The 22,611-nt window shown below is 32.6% G+C and overlaps 1 protein-coding gene across 1 annotated transcript in view; it reads right to left on the reverse strand.

Moving 5' to 3' along the window:
* The window catches only part of LOC145284854 (uncharacterized), a 61,582-nt gene extending 39,890 nt beyond the window's left edge, over positions 1-21,692 (reverse strand). The window contains exon 1 of the mRNA XM_080133850.1: positions 21,353-21,692. The gene's annotated coding sequence lies outside the window, so the exon portion shown is untranslated. The remainder of the gene's footprint in view (positions 1-21,352) is intronic.
* Positions 21,693-22,611: the final 919 nt, after the last annotated feature.

Raw genomic sequence — 22,611 nt, forward strand, 5'->3', positions numbered from 1 at the left:
AAACGATGAGGTAGAAAAATAATTATTCATGAAAAACGGTTCTTATAAGGTTAAAAAAAGTTCGATAAAGTTACATGCTGAGTTGGACATCTTGGATCACGTGACGTAAGCAAAAAGGGAAGTAACTCAGTTAAAACCATTTGTAGTAGACAATTTATTCAGAAAACAAAAATAAACATAACATATATACATATTTTGTAATTTTTTTAAAATAACTTTTTTTTCAAAGATTTTTCAAAACTTATCGAAATTACTTTTCCGAAATTAGCATAATATTTCCGAGAAATTGAAAACTGAATTACTTCCCGAGTTAACTCTCCAATTTAAACAGATTTTGAAACCTAATCATTAGATTTTACAAATGTATTTTTTCATGAATAATTATTTTTCAACACTTTCGTAATTTTTGGATATGCTACTATTTTAGACCCGACAATTACGTAGGTACCATTTGTTTTACTTGAAATTCAATATCTTTTTCGTTATTATGATGTAGAAGCACCGGATTTTTGTTTTTATTAAATCATATCACACGTATTTTCATTAAATAGTTTTATGAAATAATAAAATATTTTAAAATTAGTTGTATTATTATTATTATTATTATTATTATTATTATTATTATTATTATTATTATTCACTAAGAATTTTCACACAATCCATCATCAAAGATTTTTCAACGAGAACAATTTGTGGTGTTCCCTGGAGTTTAAGTGACAGCAAGTCTCCCGAAATTTCCAGTACTCTCCGCCTCTTTCGATAACATTTGCGAATGAATTTGCATTATACTGCAGTAGCCGTTTACCATTGATTTCTTGCTGGCAACGACCATTGGTATTCACTGGAATCTGAGTGCCAATAAGTCTCCTCCAAGGTTCCAGTCCTCTTCGTACTCATTCAATGGAGGTCTGGTTAGTACTTTCTCTCTTCAGTCTCTCCATCCTCGTTGACTCTTCACAACTATTTTGTGTGGCGCCAGTTGATGACGACGCTTTTTATTTGGAAGATGGGGCGTAAGTTACAATTTTACTGTTTTGGTTTTCTTTATTTTTGTTGTGGAGACGCCCACTAATTAACATAGGTGGGTGAGTGAGATATATAAAGGTATCAATCACCAATACCGGGGTAGTTCTGCAACGACCGCCAAATAGGCAAGACGCCTATGTTGCCTCCAGTAAGACATGCAACATGCCACCTGCCGGAATATCTCCAACTGAAGTATATCTGAAGACATGTAAATATCTATATAACTTTTCTGCCTAATGTATTATTGTTATACCTTTACTTTCCGTGCCTTGTTAATTATTTGTGCAGACAACAATTTCTTTCTTTATTTTTTCTTTATTTTTATTTTATTTTACTTTATTTATTTATTGCAGTGTTTTTGTATTTAACTTGTGTCAGTTTCTATAAGCCGGATAGTTCCTGCGCATTCAATGATTTTCCTTAATATTTCTGCAGTTTTAATTATTGTTATCCGTTGTATCTTTTCAGTCATCCCTCTGATTCTTATCTCTCCCATCCTTTTTTCAAAGTTTTTCGGGATTGTTCCTAGCGTTCCTACTATTATTGGTGTCATCTTGACTTTCTTCGTGTTCAAGAATGGAATACTGTTGCCATATCTGGGCAGGAGCTGCTAAATAAGCCTATCCTGCCTTGACAGAGTACAAAATAGACTTCGTGGCTTAGTGGGGGATGCCCTTTTCTCTACCCTGCAACCTCTCTCCCACAGAAGAGATGTTGCGAGCCTATCCTTGTTTTATCGTTATTTCCATGGCAGGTGCTCGTCTGAACTCCAATCTCTGGTCCCCCCTCGCCAATCTTTCACGAAAAACACCCGTCTAGCTGAATCCACTCTGAAAAATTTCCCCCTGTGTCTAAATCAAAACGCGGATTCCATGAACAAAGCTTCTTTCTTAGAACTGCACGCCTGCGGAACTCTGTTCCGTCTGCCTGCTTCCCTCCGGACTACAACTTGGATGTCTTCAAGTCCAATGTTAACAAATTCCTAATGAACCGCCCCCTTAAGTAAACACTTCAGCAAATCTCCACACTAACGTAATGTACTTGCAATAACCCTTATCTCTGAGTGGCTTCCGGGCCTTGATAAGTGGTGATCACTGTGTAAAAAAAAAAAGAAAAAAAAATATCCCTTTGAGCTCTCTTGCCAGTTTTATGTATTTTGCTCTGCTTCTCTCTTTCCTTGGTCTTAACTCTGTGGTCTGCTAAAAAAGCAGATTAACGATTATGGTACCCCGTCATCTTACTCGGATGGGATTATCTGTTTGTATATCCATGTCCCATAAGATTTTGTGACTTTCATTTTCAAGTACTGCTATGATTTTGTGTTAGCACCATTTGTTGGGGTGTTTAAGATGCTGCGGTAATTATACTTAATTAACTGTGTATTTTTCTAACTCTTTTTTTTTCACATAGAGTGGGACATCATTTTTTTAGTATATTATTATTATTATTTGTGATTCCTTTAGCCTCCTGACATGCATGAGAGAACTGACAACTGCTTTGATTATGTTTAGAATAACTTTATTCTTGTACATATGTAGCTGTGAAAACTGCAATACAAATAAATAAAAACGATTGACATAAATGCAATACAAAATGTACAAAATGATACATTTTACAAAAATAAAATGAAAACAAATAAAATACAAAGAAAAGGAGGTGGACATGACAGCGACATCACACACATGCGATACAAAAAAAGTTTTTCAAGACTTTCACGTGGAATGAGAAATGTAACTGCTGAACGTATAATATATAAGAAATACTGAATATATTCTTATTAAAAACAAGACTACATACTAACTAATACGTGAATCATAACCAATAAAATAAGTAAAGATTTTGGATTCTTACCTCGTTGGCACTTTTAGGGGCTAAAGAAAAAAAAGAAATAATTGCTACTACATTTGAACTGACCGAACGATGGATGGACGACGAAGCGAAGCGACCTGTTCTCTCTAGGGTCTAATTTCAGAAAGGCCTGGCATCCTTTCTGCGATATCACTTCGTCTGGGGCATTGACCGAATCACGACCCGGAAATAGGAATACCTATCTTATTTTACTTTCTAAGCTATATATATAACATGAATGAATAATTATTTATTATATTTAAATATATTTGTACCACTTTTGCGATATTACTATAACTAGAACGATATTTTTCCTATCCTTTTTTACCTCATCTTAAGGATTTATTTTACGGTGACGCACTGGCGTAGCTAGGAGGGGGCGGCATTTTGAGAGGGTAAAAATAGAAAGTAGAAAAAATAGATAAAAATAAACAAAAGTTAACAAAAAAATATGAAATTTTATACCAAAAAGGTTGTAAAAAATCGGAATTTGGGGGGTATCGGAATCAGAAAAAATGTGTCCCTATTTTCTGAGCGTCAGGGGGGGCGGCATGGGGGCGGCATGGGGGCGGCATTTTGAGATGGTAAAAGGGGAAAATCGAAAAAAAATGCTAACAAAAAATCTGAAATTTTATCTCGAAAGGTTGTAAAAAATGGAAACTTTTGTAGTTATTGGAATCGCAAAAAGGTGTCCCTATTTTGCGAGCGGCATATGTCAGGGGGCGGCATTTTGAGAGAGTAAAAATAGAAAGTAGAAAAAATAAATAAAAATAAACAAAATCTAACAAAAAACCTGACATTTTATACTGAAAAAGTTGTAAAAAATCGGAAATTTTTTAGGTATCAGAATCAGAAAAATGTGTCTCTTATTTACGAGCAGCACATGTCAGGGGCGGCATTTTGAGAGGATAAAAATAGAAAATAGAAAAATATATAAAAGCTAACAAAAAATCTGAAATTTTATACCGAAAGTTTGTAAAAATCTGAAGTATTGGAGGTATCGGAATCGGAAAAATGTGTCCCTATTTTACGATTCCAAAACCGATTCTTTTAAATTTTTAATTTAATTTTTCATTATTGGTACTAATTATAAATATTTATTATTTTTAAATTATCACTAAAACTAAAATGAGAATAACCTCAAAATACGATGTAAATTTATTTTATTTGTAAAACAATTTTTTTAAATTGCATAAATTCTCTATGTAACCTTTCAAAGAAAGCAGTTGCTTTACATGTTCTGAAAAATGTTGAAAAATTAAACAGCAACAGTCTTTGCAGCCCGCGGCGATCGTAAGATTTGCCCCCCCCCCCCGCATTTGATAATCTGTTAACCTTCAAAATTCCAAAAGCCCTCAAAATATTTATTTTCATGGAACTAATGTTAGACTGCAGCTATTAGTCCTAGATTTTCATCGTATTACAGTACTCGTCAAAGAAGACCAAAGATTTTTCAAAACAATTATATAATTTTCTTCGGATTAATGTTCACACAATTCCCTTCAGATTAATGTTTACATACTTATTATTATTGAAAAGAAATTGTTAAATTAAATTAACTGGCTACGTAATTGTATACGTAGCCAGTTAATTTAACAATTTCTTTTCAATAATAATTGAATATTATTATAATAATAATTGAAATTTCTTTTCAATAATAATATATGACTTGGGTGCCATGAGCTAGAATTGAAATCGAAACACAACTCTCCACCCTCATTCCCTAGCCTCTGAATCACTAATAAAATAAAGACTGGGTATACAAATAAAAGAAACCAAATATCTTTTCAAAACAAAAACTTATAATTCAAATTATAAAAAAAATGTTAAATTAAATGAATTAACTACACAAGCAAATATAATAATAAATTTAAATGAGAACATTTGAAAACCTGAAAATGTTATGAAATGATAAAATCATTTTTATTTACTTTTTTGTCGTTGTTGTTAAAGTCCGAATTTTCGCCAAATAACATGAATGTATCAAGGAGAGAATAGTCCGATGTATTTTTCTTTTCTTTGTCTTCATAATGTTATTATTAAGAGGTCGAGCCCTCCGAAGAGAAAAAACGTCTTGTATCGGTGTTTTTTTTTTAATCCGTGTGTGTAATCGCTCGGTTTTCAGAAATTTGTTGTTGTTAATAACGTTTCAACTCTTTTAAAAATAGTTTTAATATATTTTAAATAAATGTATTTATGAATGGCAAATAAGGCTATAAATTTATTTTTTGTGAGAGAACTGTCGCAAGGCATCAAGTCGGTTGAAAATTTACAAACAGATTTTTCGCGCCTTTTTTCGGCAAAGTTATCAATGACTCTATCAAAATTCACTTCCTCGACAAGTTCCCTCTCTATTGAGAGGATTGCCAAGTCTGTAAGTCTTGTCTGGCTCATTGCTGATCTAAGGTAGTTTTTTTATGAGCTTCAGTTTTGAGAAAGAGCGCTCACAGCTAGCAACGCTAATAGCTCTGGTGAGGAAAATTCTCAGCAAGATCACAATATTAGGGACGGAATCCCCAAGTTGGTATCTTTGTATAAAGTTCATCATCATCAACGCTCTGATCCCCAGCTGGCATCAATTGTGATGGATGGCTCTCATCTGGGTGAGGCCCCGTGTTTTGACAAGCTTCTGGGTTTGACCTTTACTCCTGATCTGAAATGGAACACGTACATCAAGTCTGTTGCCAAGGTCGCTGGAAAGATGGTAGGATCCTTCTACCGCCCCAGAAGATATCTCACTACTGATGCAATTCTCTATCTATATAAAAGCCAAGTACGGCCAAGGATGGAATACTGTTGCCATATCTGGGCAGGAGCTGCCAAAAACAGCCTATCATGCCTTGACGGAGTACAAAATAGACTTCGTGGTTTAGTGGGGGATGCCCCTTTTCTCTACCCTGCAACCCCTCTCCCACAGAAGAGACGTTGCGAGCCTATCCTTGTTTTATCGTTATTTTCATGGCAGGTGCTCGTCTGAACTCCAATCCCTGGTCCCCCCTCGCCAATCTTTCACGAAAAACACCCGTCTAGCTGAATCCACTGTGAAAGATTTCCCCCACTCTATGTCTGTGCCTAAATCAAAACGCGGATGTCATGAATAAAGCTTCTTTCTTAGAACTGCACGCCTGTGGAACTCTGTTCCGTCTGCCTGCTTCCCTCCGGACTACAACTTGGATGTCTTCAAGTCCAATGTTAACAAATTCCTAATGAACCGCCCCTTAAGTAAACACTTCATCAAATCTCCTCACTAACGTAATGTACTTGCAATAACCCTTATCCCTGAGTGGCTTCCGGGCCTTGATAAGTGGTGATCACTGTGTAAAAAAAAAAAAAAAAAAAAAGTTCAAAAGTTCAAGAGGTCCATCGATTTTGTCTTTTTCTGAAGCTTTTACAACATACTGTAACCTCTTCCTTTCAGCAAAGAATTTCTCTTTTTCTATATCTTCGTCAAATCCACCAAGCTGACAATCATAATTATCATCAAGCAGATTTGACGGTATAAGAAAAGCGTATTTATTTGCAAGATTGTGAACTTGTTGAAATCTGCAAGATATTTCTTCAGTCAATCTGTCTATGACAGACGGCATTTCCCGTCTCAACTCAGTATCAAAACTCAGCGCTGCATCAGTCAATCCTTCACCATCCATTCGTTTCTTTTTGCGAATACGACGCTCCATGCTTATCCCCATTTCAGAGCAGAGTGTTTTTGACTCGTCTATTGCAGTGTCCACTATCTTTTCTCTATTCTGAAGAAGGAAATCTTTCAACGCCGTCAGCCTGACAGAACTTTGTTGCAGATCCAGCCCTTTTTTTTTAAAGATATTACAACTAATAATTTTAATTTGTAAATATTCTGTACTTGTTATGAATATCTTAATAATAAAATAAAATAATTAAGAAATTTTTTTTTGTTTCACATAACGTTTTAATAAATTAAAGATACCATAAAAATTGAGTTTCATGGTCTTTTCTCTGCATAATTAACAAAACAAAACAATCAAATGAAAAATAAAACAAACAGAATCAAATGAAACAACTAAAAAATAATATAATCTTCCAGAATATCAAACAAAGCAATTTTAATGTCTGTTTTTAGTTAAGAATAAAAGTAGTATTAAAAAATGTAAATAAATAAATTAAAAACTGAAAAAAAATTATCTAGTAAGGTAAAAACGTAACTTAGCTTGCCTTTGGTAACATTTGTTTCATTCATTTTTTTTTTAAATAAAACGAAAAACAGTTTCTTGTTTTTTTTTTGTCATTATGCAGAAAAAGGACGATGAAATTCAATTTTTACCGTATCTTTTGTATAATCTCATGTAAAACTACAATATAGTTGAAAAAACATTTCTTATTCATTTCATTTCATTATTAACATATTCATAACAAGTACAGAGTAGTTAAAAATTAAAACACGTTTATTATTTTACATTAAGTACAAACACTATAACTTATCCAGCTATGTAGAAGAGTAACTTATATTACCCTTGCTAATATTTATTTATTATATATTTGTTGTTTGAGATATTTTCGAATCTGTGTTGCTTGTAAAACAAGCCCCAAAATCACGTAAATTTCCTATTAAAACCTCCAAAATGGTTTTAAAAATGTGTGAAATGTCGGATATTTTCTCGTGTTCTCACGTAACTAAATAAAAGGTTTAAAATAAGTTAAAATACTAAAAAGTTATCCAGCTCGGTAGAAAACGAACACTTAGAAAAATCAATTATCGGTTTTAAAACAAAAGTAAATAAGTAAAAATATCTTGTTAAATATATTATTAAGAAAAAAAAGGCCAAATTCTAAAATGAAGCCTCTCTTTTGCTGTAAAAAAAGACCCCTCAAAAATGCCAAATTGAAAATTAAAGAAAAATTTCATATGTTGAAGATGTTAACATCTATATCTTTGCATTTTTATTTCTCTATTAATTTTGTAGTATTTTCTTAGCGATGATGAAGCAAAAACGTTAATAATGAAACCAAATCGAAAAATATACTTTGGCTCTCACATATTTTTCTGTTTAAATTAGTTCTATGTTTAATATTAAAAAGAATAAACTCATTACATTCAAATGTTTAAACAGTTTTAAAATCGTATCAGAAATTTAAAGAATATTTTTAATACTAATTTAATATAAAATAATTTGATGAACAATTGGTAAATTTGTAAATAAGAATATCTTGAAAAACTGTTATAATGAGAAAATCATTTTAGGAATTAAAGTGGGGAATCAGTTTCTCATATATATTTGATTTAAGATTATCACCCATTTCCAACATAATAGAGCCATTGACTAATAGAATAGCGTTTATTCTTTCTATGTAAATTTTAGATAATTATTAACGTTTCTTAGCACGCATTTATTTATCTAAATATATTTTTAAGTCTCCCTACCACCAAAATAAAATATATCGAAGAGCCTACAATTTCAATTTCATAAAGAAAGACTTTACATTGCCATCGTTAAGAAAACAGTGTAAACCCAATATAGGAAACGTGCACATTTTCCCAGGCTTAAATATATTTTCGCCTACTTTAATAACTATTTTTCCACTTGGGCATTTTAAAGAAACGAAAATGTTAATGTGTAATGGCACTAACCTTTGTTGCTGGTAGTAGGAATTAGTTTCTCTTGGGCTGATGTTCTGGTGTTCCTTAGTAATTTTTCTTATGAAGATTCAGTAGTAACAAGTTGAGTGTGTCAGTCTGAACTGTCATATTTTGTCAGCTAGTTTTGGCTTATATTAGAATTGGTTGGTTTAAAAGGATCATAAACAAGCCATTCTCATGGGTTTTGGTGATTTCACACCTACATGTGAATACTTGAAGAGGGCATATCAGGTTCCGATTTGATTGAAAACATTTTCTACTTAAAAAAAAGGAATGAATGGAAATAAAAAGAAGGAAGACCATAAAACTTTATTCAGGGCACATTTGAATAAATTTGACTTTTTTAAAAGTATGGACACAATTATTTTACGTTTATAATACATTTGAGTTTTGTTTTTAAAACTTTTACATTTATTATTTATAAATACAATAGACATTTTGGGGTTGTTTTACTATGCACATAGATTCGAAAAAACTGTCAAAAATATATAACAAATAAATGTTATCAAAGGCAAGATAAGTTACTCTTCTACCTATCTCGACAAGTTTTTAGTGTTTTTTACTCACTTAAAACGTGTAATCAGTTAGAAAAACATAGTGTCTATCGGTATATGCGAAAAATACAAATGAAATCCATTCAATATATGTTAGCGTGACATAGGGTGACATATATTCGGTGGGTTTCTAAGAGTATTTTCAATATGTATTTAGTTTTAAGTCAATTTCCAGAACTTGCCGCATTCTAAACGAAGTCTGGCGCCATTTTTTATTTTTTGACAGTTTTTCTTCGAATCTATGTGTATAATAAAACAAACCCGAAATTGTTAATTCGATTTACTTCTCTTACTTTTCATTTTAATAAATATTCGATTAATATTACATTATATATATACATCCCCTAATATATATATATATATATAAATATATATATATATATATAAGGTTACGATTTTTTTGTTATTGGCGTTTGTTCCGCGATAAGCGTTTGTTTACATTTTTTATAAATTTTTATACATTCGCTACCTTAGCTATAAGCTCTTTATTATTCATATTATTATATGAATGAATCGCCCTAACTTTTTGGACGCATTTAATTTAATTTAATTATTTTTTTACGTGCATAAAATAAAATAAACTAAAATAAATTCTATGCACGTAAAACATAATTAAATTAAATTACATATATATGTGTGTGTGTGTGTGTGTGTGTGTGTGTGTGTGTGTGTGTGTGTGTGTGTGTGTGTGTGTGTGTGTGTGTGTGTGTGTGTATAATAGTCATTCACACACAGACAGGACTGTTTCGCTGTTTACAGCTCATTGGTGCGGCTAGACTTTAGCAACTACTTCCAGCTAGGAAAGAAATCCGACCATCTGAGAGAGCGAGGGAGAAATATTTTAACAACAATTAGCAGCCTTTGGGCTGATATCACAGTGTAGTATCTGTTCGAATGATACAGTACACTTCTCCTTTTCTGTCGTCGGTCAGTATGGGGAAATCGTTCATGACTGAGAATTTTTATTTTTGTTCCTATCCAGTGTGCCCCTTTTTGTGGAGCTGGATTTTCCCCACATTAAAAACCGGCCTTGTGTCTAACTCTGCCCTCGTGGAGAGGCAAGTAAATGGGAACAATTGGCAGTCGTTGCCAAACCGACCTCAGCTCTAATTGTACACAAGATCTAATTTTAAACAATACCATTGCTATATTCGCTTACGGCCGTTTGCCATTTTCGGCTCTCATTATGCTTAACATTATGGGGGTGCCGGGAAAACTCGTCCCGGGAAAACTCGTCCCGGGAAAACTCGTCTCCGGAAAACTCGTCTCCGGAAAACTCGTCTCCGGAAAACTCGTCCCCTTTCGCTAGGTAGGAAAACTGGTCCCGTATTGAATAAATATCGATTGAAAACACATTTTATGATCGTTCTTGAAGGAGATATTGTTTTTTAAAATAAACTATACCCCCCCATAATATTTTTTAAAAAATATTTTTACTTGTTTAATGTTTTTTTTTTGTGTTTTAATAAAAAGCGTTTATTATGTTCATAAACGAGACCGCATATTTTTTTATATTAATATAAAAAGAATTTACTTATATACTGTTGTTTATAAAAGGGTAAAATCGATTTTTCTACCTCGCCGACTATGTTGTTTATTTAATTTGTTTGGAATCGTTTATTTGGTAAAGAAAAAAAAAACAGAAAACAAACAAAAAACATGTCGAGTGTTACGGGAGAACGAGAAATAATGCCCGGTATATCACATCTTAGGGGGTCTTGATAATCGCTAAAAAATAGAAAATTAAAGAAATTACTGAGGGAGATTTGGTTTTAAAAAGAAAATAATAAATTTTAATATTTTTTAAAATATAATTTAGAGAGAGAGGGGGGGGATAAAACCTATATCTCCCTTCGAAAAGCAACCAACAAAAAAGTAAATTAAAAAGATTCTTGATAAACGATAGCGGAGTTTTCAATAAAATTGATTAATAAATTTATTTAGTGATTACTTTCTCTCTTAATGATTGATTTTAGAATTTTGAAGTAAAAATTAAAAAAATTAAAAATGAGTTAACGAGAGATTGTTACCACATGGCATCTCTCGCGCCAAAAAAATATTTCGCTTTTAATTTATTAGTTAATTTTTGCAAAATTTGACAGGACGACAATAAATGTTGATAATTGATAAAATCATAATTTTAAATAACGCATGAGTGCATTTGGTATGACAGAAAACAAAAACATAACAACAAAAAACTATCATAATTAAAAAACAAAACCAAAAGCGTAACGAAGAATCGAATCGCTCTTTTTAATTTTTGGGTTTTGTTTTTTATTATTGTTTTTATGACTCCAAAAAACATCGTTAAAATAAGAACAAAAAAAAACTTGTAATAAACTTTGTATGAACATAATAAACGCTTTAAAATAAGTTAAACCACTAAGAACTTAGAAAACGGACACTTAGAAAATCGATTTTAAATAAAAAAAAAAAAAAAAAAAACATTAAACAAGTAAAAATATTTTTAAAAAAACATTGGGGAGGGGGCTATAGTTTATTTTAAAAAACAATATCTCCTTCAAGAACGATCATAAAATGTGTTTTCAATCGATATTTATTCAATACGGGACCAGTTTTCCTACTTAGCGAAAGGGGACGAGTTTTCCCGAGACGAGTTTTCCGGAGACGAGTTTTCCCGAGACGAGTTTTCCCGAGACGAGTTTTCCCGGGACGAGTTTTCCTAAATTCCATTATGGGAGCATTATAATAAATACGTATTTATTTTATAACTATATATGTGCATATATACATATATATGTGCATATACACATATATTTATACATACATATACATATATACATACATACGTGCATATATACATATATACATATATACACACACATACACATATATAAATACGCATATATACATACATATATATGTATATATATACATATATGTATATATAAATATATGTATATATATATATACATATATAATATAAATATATGCATACATATATACATACATACATGTAGATACATACATATACACATATATATAAACAAATATATACAATATATCCTTCAAGATTGAGGCAATTTTTTTGTTTTAATCTAGGTTGAAATTTCTCTACATTAAAAACCGATCTTGAAATGAATTAAAGCAATTTATTCTCAATTAATGGAAATTTTGAAAACTCCAAACGCAATTGTAAATTATTACTTGATAAATAGTTTAACAGTTTGGAGTTTTCAAAATTTCCATTAATTGAGAATAAATTGCTTTAATTCATTTAAATCACTAAGTTTAAAAAATGCAAGCATTAATTATTTCTGGAGATATACTCAGTGACCGGCTGACCTAACAGGATAGGGCCAAGCCCAGGCTTCGGCCAAGCACCAAAAAAACAAAATGACCTCAGAAAGATTTCATACTTAAAGGGGAACTTTCATATAAATTTTTATCGAATAGGTGCGAAAAGAAAGTTGGATATTTGGGTGTATATACACCGACATCAAAGAGGAAATAACATAAGATGCGAAAGTTTGAATTCATTAATTTTATTACTGTCCAATTCATGAGGCTAAGACTTTGAAAGTATCAAACGTTTGTTTTTGTAGCATACTTTTTATAACTCCTTGCAAACTTTACAATTGCTAGCTGGGGGATCGGACAAAATCACCCCGGGCAACCCCCACCATCTACTTAAAACAAAAGGAAAACAGATAAAATCTCAAATGAATAAAAAATATTAAAAATCAGTTTTCATATTTTAATTTTAATTTAATTGAATTTAGGAAAATTAGATACCGTAGAACTAATTTTCGCAAGGTATGAAAATTAAGCAACTACAGAATAAATGTTAACTTAATAATAATGGACCAGTTTTCCTACCTAGCAAAAAATGGATGAATTTTCCATTGATGAATTTTCCATTGACGAATTTTCCATGTGCGAATTTTCCGGGCACCCAAATGCCGAGGGGGCGGCGAATTTTACTACCGCCCCGGGCGGCAAAAGGTCTTGCTACGCCACTGCGGTGACAGATTTAGCTAGGGTCTATTAGGCTTTGATATTCGGCATTAAAAGGCCAGAATACCAAAACCCATCTATCCTAAGAAAAGATAAATCTGGCGGCAGCCACATTATTATTATTGTTATTATTATTATTATTATTATTATTATTATTATTATTATTATTATTGTTATCATTGTTATCATTGTTGTTGTTGTTATTATTATTATTATCATTATTATTATTGTTATTATTATTATTATTGTTGTTGTTGTTATTGTCATCATCATCATCATCATCATCATCATCATTATTATTATTATTATTATTATTATTATTATTATTATTATTATTGGCGGCTCACATGAAGCTTTCACACAAGTCAACAACTGATCTGATTGGAAACCTGTGGTGTTCTTTGGAAGCTGGGTGACAACATGTCTCCCCAGACGTCCAGCTCTCTTCACCTCCTTCGATAGCATTTGGAAATAAATTTGCGTCATCGCAACAACCATTTACCTTTGATTTCTCGCTGACAGTGGCCATTGGTTCATACTGGAATTTGAGTGGCACTAAGCCTCCCCAAGGTCCCAGTTCTCTTCGCACTTGCCCAGCGGAGGTCTGGTCAGCGCTCTCTCCTCTGTCTTTCCATCCTCCTTGACCCTTCTCGGTTCTTTATTATTATTATTATTATTATTATTATTATTATTATTATTATTATTATTATTATTATTATTATTATTATGAGGTTGGTGGAAAAATAATGTCGTTTTTTTACGTTCAACTTCAAGTCTAAAAACGACATTATTTTTGCACCAACCTAATGTAGTAGTAGTAGTAGTAGTAGTAGTAGTAGTAGTAGTAGTAGTAGTAGTAGGTAAAAGGAGTGTGTACCCAGGCTACCATCAAAGATTTCTCTTTGTTAACAACCTGTGGTGTTCCCGGGAGTCTGAGTGACAAGTTTCCGCAGATTTTCAGTACTCTCCATTTCTTTTGATTATCTTTGCAAATGAATTTACGTTATCGTAAGAATCGTTTACTTTTGATTTTTCGCTAGCAACGATTACTGATCTTCACAAGAATTTGGTTGGCAAAAAGCCTTCTCTTATTTCCTAGTCTTCTTCACACTCATTCATTGGAGGTCTGGTTAGTGCTTTCTCTCCTCGGCCTTGTCATCCTCACCACTATTTGGTGTGGTGCTAGTTGATGCTGACACTATAATTTTTATTGGGAGGAGGGTGTGGTTAACTTACAATTATATTTTTTTCAGTTTTCTTAATTCCATGTGGTGTTCCTTCCATCATTTTGTTTGACTCCTGTTGCAGTTTCCATATGTCCGGTTGGTGTTTGTAGCTTATGTGTACTAGTCTTTGCATTCAATGGTTTTCCTTAATATTTCAGCTGTTTTCATTATTGTTGTTCGTTGTAGCTTCTAAGTCACCCCCCCCCCGGGTTCTAATTTCTCTTTTTCTTTTTTTTTCCGGATGTTTTCGGGATTGTATCTAAAGCTCCTAAAATTATTGACTTTCTTCATCTTCCATATCCTTTTCAACTCCCTAGCCCGTGCCGTATGTTTGTTTCGCTTCTCCGTCTCTTTGATATTAACACTGTGCTGCTGGAATAGAAAAATTTACGATCTTGTATGACATTCCTTCTTGTCAACTACTGGTAGGCCGTCCGGCGTTGCCCAGTTGTAAGATACGCTTAAATATATTTTGATTCATGCAGATAACGTATTTATTATTATCGAGACAATTTTCTATCGATTATTATATTAAACTTAATATTTAGTAGTGAGATCAAAACTAATATATATATATATATATATATATATATATATATATATATATACATATATCATGAGATCAAAACTCATATATATATATATATATATATATATATATATATATATATATATATATATATATACTAGCAGTACCCGTAAACCGGCATTGCCCGGTGAAAGAATGCCCTCCTCGTAAAATAATTTAAGTACGGTTGTTGTTGTTGTTGTTGTTGTTGTTGTTGTTGTTGTTGTTGTTGTTGTTGTTGTTGTTGTTCAACCCCAAGCTCCTCATGTTAAGAACGGCTTTCGAAACAGACACCTCAACCTCCCCATGTTAAGAACGGATTTTTGAATGGACAGCTCTAACCTCTTCATGTTAAGAACGGCTATCGGTATTGCATAGGGGGCATTCATATTGGAGAGAGCCGGCGGACATATATATAACAATGATAAGGAGGGGATACGTTTATACGCATTACAGTTCTGTGGATTCTTATAATATATATTAGCGAGGAGAGAGGTGCTCAGTTCCTTTAACACAGGAGGGGACATTTTATCATTAGTACAAGCAATGGAAAATTATGTTTAACATTTTTTTTAAAGAATCGTTTTTGGAACCGAAAATTAGACTTAAATTTTTCCGATACCAATACCGATTCCGATACCTCAGTACGTTCCGATTTATCTGATTCTCGATTAAGTGTCCTAACATTAATATATCTATATACTTATAAAGTTCTGTGGACCATCCGGCCGTCTTAGCTTGTTTGTTTAAATGTTTATATATATATATATATATATATATATATATATATATATATATATATATATATATATATATATGTGTGTGTGTGTGTGTGTGTGTGTGTACACACACACACACACACACACCGTTTCTCGTCAGATCACCGAAGTGAAGCAAGGATGAGCCGGGCCAATACCAGATGGGTGGCCATTTGGGAATACACACACACACACACACACACACACACACACACACACACACACATACACACACACATCCGACCCCGCATTTTGCTAAATCCTCTGATGAGAAGGAAAGTATAAGGAAACTCCGCGGATTAAGGACTATCCACTTATTTAGTGTTTCCTTTTCAAATTAAATATGTTTTTAACTCTTTTTCAAAGTGTTTTTTAACATGTTTTATTAACTACTTGTTCTTATTATAAGCTCTATCTCCTATTTGGTTTTATCGAGCTTTTACATCTGGTTAAGATCACTTTATAAATAATAATTCTTTAATATTTATAATATACTTTAGTTTTAACATCTTGGATCATTTTGGTAAATTTAATTGTATATATATATATATACTAGCATGGGTGCCCGGCGTTTCCCGGTGTTTGGAGGTGTATGCGTAGTAAAAAAAAAGAAAAACGGTCAATTTTTTTAATTTGATCCCTATTATGACCCCTTAATATTTATTGTTTGGGGCTCAAATCCAGTTATTAAGTTATATCCATGTCCAAGGAACCTATATCTAAAATTTCAAGTGTTTGGACCCAAAATTGTTGGAGGAGTTTGGTTGAACTTTGACCCCTTAACAGCCAAATTTCTAGCCGAAAACCGATCACATAGATTTTCCCAAATCTCAGTATCCTGTATATCATATTTCGAGTCTGTAGACTAAAAATTGACAGTTATTGCGTAGAGAAATATACACACACACACACAGTCACACAGACACGTTCACTTCTACGTATATATATATATATATATATATATATATATATATATATATATATATATATATATATATATATACGTTACTGGTACTTTTAAATTTCTTCTCCAGGACTTACTTCTTCTATAACAACAAAATGAAAAAAAATCAGGTTATTTTTAGCGAACTATTGGACTTACAACATCAACAAAAGGACATAAAAATGATTTTATCATTTTCCTGACACTTAAAGTTTTCAAAATTTTCAAATATATATATATATATATATATATATATATATATATATATATATATATATATGTTGTTGTTGTTGTTGTTGTTGTTCATTAAATTTGTTTAGTGTTTGCTCACTATATATTCTTTGAATTATATTTAAACGGTTGAATCTTCAGAAGGTTTTCGAATTTTATTATCACGTTTTACCTGTTTTTCAAAGAGGGTATATTTTGTTTTGCAAGAAACAAATCATAAAATCAGTGTTTAATATAATAAAAATTAAATTGAAATATCTGACAAATTAAATATCACCATAATAGCGTACCTAAACATTTAATATTACCGAATAAATCCTCCTCAAATTTCAGACAAATTAAAAACGAAATCCGCAAAACAGAGCACCACATTTATACATGAATTAATTGATATATTTTAAAACCATTCTTAAGGGGATATTAAAGAGTGGAGATAAAAAAGGCACCGTACTGTATACCGATACTCTATGGCTGACTGGGATAGCTTCCGTACATTCATATCTGATCTACCACTCCATTTCATGTTTAAAAAGGATGTGTCCTCTATAGTATCAGAACTAACCGAATGGTTAATTGTAGGCATAGACCGATTTATACCATCCAAAAAATTCCAACAAAAACCTAACAGCCAGCCATGGTTCTCCCCTGAATGTGCTGCTGCCATGTTTTTTTTTTCTTGTAAACACATAGCTTTTTCTGATAAGTTGTTTGGTGAACTTCCGCTATTTAAGGAAACACGTGTAAGGCGTACTACATTAACATATGAATAAAATATTATAAAAGTAAAATAAATACGTTTTCTGGTTTTGGAATGATCACTAACGATATGTGTGTGTGTGTGTGTGTGTGTGTGTGTGTGTGTGTGTGTGTGTGTGTGTGTGTGTGTGTGTGTTTGTGTGTGTGTGTGTGTGTGTGTGTGTGTGTGTGTGTGCGCGTGTGTGCGTGTGTGCGTGTGTGTGTGTGTGCGCATGCACTCGTGTGTGTGTGTGTGTGTGTGCGCGCGCGCTCGCGTGTGTGTGTGTGTGCGCGTGTGTGTGTGCGTGCCTAATTTTGTATGCATGCAGCCCCTTAAATGTTAAAGTTTACAAAAAAAAAATAATGTATCCATGTCACTCATCGTGACATATATTCCAAAATTCATAATTGATTAGTTTAGGAAATTATTCTGCACATGTAAATTTATAAACATATACACACACCTAATTTAATATTAAAACAAAAGAACTACATCCAGACACGATACAGGTAAATAAACGTAAAACGTAATTTATACATTTTAAGTTTAGACATGTCTATATTTTATCAATAATGGACATTTTAATGTTTCATATATCAATATATCTACTGTTTATTGTCATTTACACATTGTAGATCAATGTGCAGTTGAACTTGGTCAAGCACTGAATGGCCATAAACCTGACAATTCCGCTTTTCTCTGTTAATAGAGTCGTTGTCTAATTCACCAGAGAAATAAAAGAATCAATATCTTTTCACACAAGTTAGATGTTAGGTTAGGGTTAGGTTTGTTGGGGTTTTTTTTGTTTGTTTGTTTTTTTATCAAGGCCCGGAGGCCACTCGAGGATAAAGGTTCATATGTGTAGTTATTGGGGCAATGGCATAGTAATCGCTAGTAGTGGAAATTTGGTATGATTAGATTATTTAAGAAGACGGTTCTATAAAAACTTTTTTACGTAGACCTTGGAGACGACAATATTGTAGTCAGCTGGAAAGCAGACCAACGGAACAGAGTTCAACAGGCTGGCAGTTCTAGGAACGAAGCTTTGTATAATAGTCCTCGTTATTAATGATTTGAATGATCTCTATTTATTTCTGTCATATCTGTGTTAGATGTTTAGAGTTAGGGATAAGGTTAAGAGGTTAAAGTTAGGTTTGAGTTGAACCCTTTGTACATTAGTCTTTTTATTAATAATTTGAAGAATTTATATTTCTGTCATGTCAGGGTTGGGGATTTTGAATTAAGGATTTAGAGTTAGAGGTTAGGGTTAATGGTAAGGGGTTAGGTTAGGGTTAACGGTAAGGGGTTAGGTTAGGGTTAATGGTAAGAGGTTAGGGTTAATCGTAAGGGATAAGGTTAGGGTTAATGGTAAGGGGTTAGGTTAGGGTTAATGGTAAGGGGTTAGGTTAGGGTTAATGGTAAGGTGTTAGGTTAGGGTTAATGGTAAGGGGTTAGGTTAGGGTTAGATTATGATTAGAGTTAGCTTTGGTGTTGAACCGTTCGTATCTTAGTCTTCGTTATTGATGATTTCAAGGGTCTTTAGTTATTTTTGTCATGTTTGGGTTAGGTGTTTAGGGTTAGGATTAAAGGTTAGGGATTGAGTTAGGTTTAGGCTAGAGTTAGGTTTGGATTAGAGCCCTCCGTTATTAATGCTTTGAAGGGTCTCAAGTTCTGTAATGCTTATGTTCTTGAATACATAAATCTCATTAAAAGTTATGCAAAATCTCATTAAAAGTCGATAATTTAGTAATTTATATATTTTATACATATGTTTGTAATAAAGTAGCAGATGTACCTGGCGTTGCCTGGTACTAAATGTAACGTTAAATTCATTTTTAAAAAATGAAGTAAAAAAAAACAAAACGAAAAGAAATTTAGACATGTGCATGCGAATATTATGCTTCTTCTGAACAGTTCACTTTTTGTGAGTAAAAAAAAAAATACTCGAGTTGAGATCAAAACCAAAACCTAAAGACAGTGAGTCAAGTACGATAACCATTAGGCCAACTTGCATGATCTTTAAAACGTGTTTACAATCCTACTTATTCTTAACATAAGAAAGCTGTCATGTGAACGATTCGCGCATGCGCAATCGTGAAACAGTTGAAAAACAATAAAAATCGGATAACCCCCCCCCAAGTACCAATTGTTCACTTATGACCCCCTTAGTAGCCATTTTTTTTTCAGGATGAAAACCGATTAAAAGTTTTCCGCAGGTTTGAATACCCTATATATATTCTAGTAAATCAAAAAATTATGGAGTATATAGGCTGAGAGTTCTCCTCACCCACACAAATTGTCACACATATATATATATATATATATATATATATATATATATATAGAGAGAGAGAGAGAGAGAGAGAGAGAGAGAGAGAGAGAGAGAGACTGTACATTTGATAGAAAGGTTTTCAGATTTTAAATTAAGTCTGCCATCTATTGTAGTCTTTGTTGCCTCCTCAGACAGTCAGAATTACTCAAAATCGGTTTCTTATATAGAGGAAATCTCTCCAAAATGGACACACTGCATTGAGACCAAAAAAAATTAAATAATGTGTCAATTTATAATGGCGCCTCCTTCACTGGCCGAGGACAGGACGTGTGAAGTGTAATATTAGAACAGATGCTATACTTTGAATTATTTATTACCAAAAAACAATTTATAATACATATAAAATAAATCAGGTACAAAGTCATCAAAAGTGTTGATAGGATTGTGGTTGTAGATCATAAAGTGATAAACATGTCTATCCTACCCTTAACTAGAATCATCTCAATCACCACAATACCACATTCACACTAGCGGAGTTGGGAAGGGGCTTCTTACTTAAGTTTAACGAAAATCTGTTTGAAATCGTTATTTTTTTCATGAATATATCTATATAAAAATACTACCTTAGTATAAAATGAGGAGCAAGAGCAGAACAACAAATAAAAAATAATGCCTTCCTAACCTTTCTGAGTAACATAATGGCCACTGTTTTCCGGTTTATTAAGCAGGTCGATCTTTAAATAGGAGTGGGGTCTAAATTGGAGAGAACAGAGAAAACGGGTGATTGAATTGGAGAATAGGTGGTTTTCTACTAAAATGAATACCATTTAGGGACGGTCGGAGACAAAATATTGAACGTGGGGTGTGGGGACCTTGGAGAATTTCTTTGATCTTGGCCCAAAAGGTCAAGGCCAAACACATCTCTTTCACTTTGTTGTAAGATGAACTTGTCTATCTCTAAAAAATGTTTAATTGTTTAATTTTTTTTAAGATTAACACCGATTGCCATGGCAAGTAACACTCGACTTAAGAACCCATTATTCAAACTACTCGACTTATCATTCACAAGCAACATAAACTGGAACAAATATATTGAGAGCATTGCCAAGACTGTTGCAAAGTAGGATATCTTTAAGACTGCTACAAAGAAGGTGAGTCTCAAAGCTAATAGGTCCCGCACTCTTGACCAAGCTCCAACCTCTGTCACATCGCCTCAGTGTGCCTGTTTGACAAGTACTTAATAGAATGTGCTCTGATGAGCTCATAGCACGTGTGCCCCCTCCACGTACATACTCTCGACAAAAAGAAAAATTCCGCCATTTTACTGTTGAGGTCCTTAGATGCCGGAAAATCTTCTGGTCTAGCAGTTTTTGTTTGTTTGTTTGTTTTTTGTTTTTCTTTTTGTTTGTTTATTCGAGCTGCTAGACTTTGTAGTTCCCTCCCTGTTTCCTGCTTCCTTGGCTGTACTAACCTGCTCAACTTCTCACAATCCCTTGTTTGACACGATCCAAAATATTAACTCCTTACTTTCCAAGTAATATATCAATATAACTTTGAAAAAAAAAGACGTAATAGATGTATTAAAAGTGTTAATGAAATACCTGTATGGAAAGTGTTTGGGGGGTCAAGAGGTATTAATGCAGGTATTAATTCGTTTCTTCTGACATGCAATTGATGACGTCGGTTTAGATTTCTTCATTGATAAATTCTGGCAATGGCGGGCCGCCAACTTAAACTCCGGGGTTTGAACGGTAAAATTTGTGATCTCGGTTGAAATTGGCCATCGCCGTCGACGGCTGATCGGTTGTTCGCTACAAGTTAACTGACTGATTGAAAATGTCAGAATTTAATAAACCAAGTAAAGAAGGAAAAGAATGAACCAGCTGGACGGTGGTCATTGGACTTAATAGATGGCTAAAATGGATAGGTCGAAGAAAGAAAGAAAAAATGATGGAAGTAAATAAGGAAAGAAAAGAAATAAAGAACTGAAAACGGAAAGATAAGAAAAACGAAAAGAAAGAAAAAGAAAAGGAAAGGATAAGAAAAAGAATTTTAAAAAAGGAAAAGAAAAGATACGAAAAAGGAACAGAAAGGAAAAGCAAAAAGAACGAAAAAAAAAGGAAAATAAGAAAGAAAAGAAAAACTAAAGAAAAAGGTAAATAAATAATAAATAAAAGAAAAAAGAAATGAAAAACAAAAGAAAGAAAAGAAAAAAAAGAAAAAAGAAAGAAAATGAAAAACAAAAGAAAAAAATGAAAGAAAAAAGAAAAGAATAAACAAAATAAAAAAGGAAAGAAAGAAAAAAAGAAATGAAAATAAAAGAAAGAAAAGGAACTGAAAGAGAAAAGAAAGAAAAAAGAAATGGAAAACAAAAGAAAGAAAAAGAAAAGAAATAATAAAAAAGAAAAGAAAAGAAATGAAAAACAAAAGTACAACGCAGCCAAAACAATATTTCATTGGCTGTCTACAAATAAATAGCTAAAGAAATTATTGGTGGTGCCAGATGTTTAACTTAGAGATAAATAATGTCCTATTTAGCGTAAAACTGTGAATCCTAAGGATTGGATGTTTCATAAGATAAGGAAAAAAAAGTAGAAAGTAATTTTCAAATGAAGGGGAGGGGCTATGGTTAGTTTTGTTAGATACAAGCTGAGTCGAGGAACTATGCAATTGTTTTTTGGGGTTTTTTTTACATAGGCATCACCACTTATCAAGGCCCAGAGGCCACTCGAGAATAATAATTAAAGGGGTTATAGTAGTCAATTGGACAATATAGTAATCGTTAGTAACGGAAATTCGGTAAATGTGTTAACTTAAGTGAAACGGCTCATCAAGAATTTGTTTACGTTGGACTTGAAGA

The sequence above is a fragment of the Euprymna scolopes genome, chromosome 9 (genome assembly GCF_053919585.1).
Source record: "Euprymna scolopes isolate OS-2025 chromosome 9, ASM5391958v1, whole genome shotgun sequence".
NCBI lineage: Eukaryota > Metazoa > Mollusca > Cephalopoda > Sepiida > Sepiolidae > Euprymna > Euprymna scolopes.